Genomic DNA, 2,742 nt, shown 5'->3' on the forward strand with positions numbered 1-2,742 from the left:
TGCCTGTACTCTACAATTACACTGATTACACTCTCCAGGACCACATTAAACACAAAAACACACCAATAGAAGACAGAAAAGTAATATAATATAATATAATATAATATAATATAATATAATATAATATAATATAATATAATATAATATTAAAACACAAATATAAATACTATGCAGCTTATATTTTCCATCTATTTTTCCTTTGTTTAAATTATAGCTTGTCTTTTTTATAACTATATATATAATGCAAAAACAGATATATGTACAAATGTATTAAACAAACCAACACATAATAAGTAAATAAATCAATAAATTGAAGAAAAAGAATCATACATAAGTAAAATAAAATATACAGCATGGGTATGTTATGACAGCCTGAAGGCACATTTAATGGGCTTATAAAAATGTTTGGATGGAACAGATTAGAATCATATGTACATACAACTGAGAACAAAGTTTTAAGTCAGTTTTAGGCCCCTGTGCCATTGTGTGTTTTATACCTTTCATTCTTTCTTGAAGGAATGATTTCACGCATTCCAATTTATGTTAATTTATGCAGTGTCAGACATGAATTCCATGTTTATGGTTCCATCACCTTTAGCAGTTCCTTGCAAATGCTTTGCACATGTAAAGGGAATGCTATGCTGTGACGCCCTCCCATTGGATCAGACGGCTGTCAGTACACACCAGCATTGTGCAGACTTGAGCATTGAGTATGCATCATGCAAACTGATGTGATGTATGAATGTGATTTTAATCTGCCTCTTGGTTTCATGGAGACATGAGTTTTTGCATGCTTAAATGTGTTCCAGACTGGGTCTAACAGTGCTTGGGCAATCATCAAGGGATAATTACTCATCCTCATGTCGTTCCAAACTTTCAAAAGAAGATATTATGAAAAGGCAATGGGATTCTACAGTATGTGCTGCAAAAGAAAGAAAGTTATAGAGGTTTTAATAACATGAGGATGAAGAAAATTGTGACGTTTTTGGTGCTTGACTATGGATCGCTCCATGTTTATAGGTCATTGTGCTTACCCATATCTAGGTCAACACCAGTGAGTGCTGGATCTGGAGAAACTGAAGAGCTGAGTAAGTGAATGTCTTCCCTAAATATCTTGTAGAATGTAAAAAAAAAAAAAACAAAACAAAAAAACAGTATGATATGCTTAATTGTTAGTTATAGTCTAAACATTGTTGTGATAAAAATGAATGAGGATGAACTAGAGAGGTGTGAGGTGAGAAAAAAACTAAACAAACATTTTGAGTGTAAAACCGGTAGATTGGAAAATGAATTACTCATGTCCAAATTAATTTTTTCTCTTGGATGTTATTTCAAACATTTGACACTGATTGTTTGTAGCAGAATTTAAATTTTGGCACGGCTGAGGTAGAAAAGAAGGATGAAAATGTGTTTCTAATCACTCACAAAGATGCTTTTGTTCTCCCGTCCAGGCCTTCTGTATGCTAGTGGTCCGGGCTGAGGTATTCTCTCACTGCAGTCTTAATTAGACTCATTATGTAGGGTTCCATGGTGCTGGATACACTTAAAAGTGTTTGTGTGTAATTTATCATTCATCTAGGTGGATAAGTGGTGCAAATTGGCGTATTTTGACACAACAAGAAGTAGAGTCACTGTGAAAACAGCAGTGGTGTCAAAAGTACTGGCATTCATTACTCAAGTAGAAGTATAGATACTAGGGTTTAAAAAGACTTTTGTAGAAGTTGAAGTATCAACTCAAGCTTTTTACTCAAGTAAAAGTTTAAAAGTACTGGTTTAAAAAACTACTTAAAATATAAAAGTAAAAGTAATGTAAGGGGAAAAAAAATGCCATTAAGAACAAAAGCTTAGGTCGCACCACAGGGGCCTATTGTGCACTACCCCACCTCCTCAAAAAACATTTTTCTAAAGGCCATAGGCCATAATGACTATAATGTTATATTAAAATGTTCATGTTGAAAAATTTGGGATGCACTAGGCTTCCTGTTTCAGCCGCATATATGAAAATACAAAAATGGTGTGCACATCCCAAACATCCAATTAGGACACAGGTGCAAGACAACTAAATGATATAGACAAATAAAGAAGTTAAGTCTGAACACTGAAAACTACTGCTCCAGAGGAATTTAATCAAGCAACGTTTCGACCTTCAGGTCTTCATCAGCCGCATATATGCCCATTTAAAATGAACGCACTTTAGTACAATGCAAATAAATTAAAGGACTAGAGATATGATGACTAGTTGCCAATAAGTATTGTTATGGTGCAAAAAGTCAAACTTCAGAGGCTTGTCATCAATAACTTTTAATGGAATGTAAATGTACATCCAAGATTAGCTGCAGGAATCTGCGAGGGCAATGGACAAGAACATTGGTGCAGGCTTAGTAACAATTACACTTGTATGGTTGTCTATTTACAGTAAACATTATAGTGCTGTCAAAATGAATGATTAATCCAAGTGATTATTCAAAAACTAAAACTGAAAAAGAAATCATAATCCTGATACTTTCTTGATTGATAGCTTCTTGTATTTGGTACATACGTCTGCTATGTCCAGTGTTCGGGGGGGGGGAACGAGTTACAAAGTTGGTATAGCCTACTTATCACAACATTGTCAATCGCATCATCAATAGAAAACGCTAATTTATTAAAACATCTCGCTACCGAACTACCTACAGTAGCTTAATTTGTGGAGGACGAAGAAAAAGCACTCACTTGGTAAATGAGCCAGTGAGAAATAATAAC

The sequence above is a fragment of the Carassius gibelio genome, chromosome A11 (assembly GCF_023724105.1).
Source record: "Carassius gibelio isolate Cgi1373 ecotype wild population from Czech Republic chromosome A11, carGib1.2-hapl.c, whole genome shotgun sequence".
In the NCBI taxonomy this organism is placed as follows: Eukaryota; Metazoa; Chordata; class Actinopteri; order Cypriniformes; family Cyprinidae; genus Carassius; species Carassius gibelio.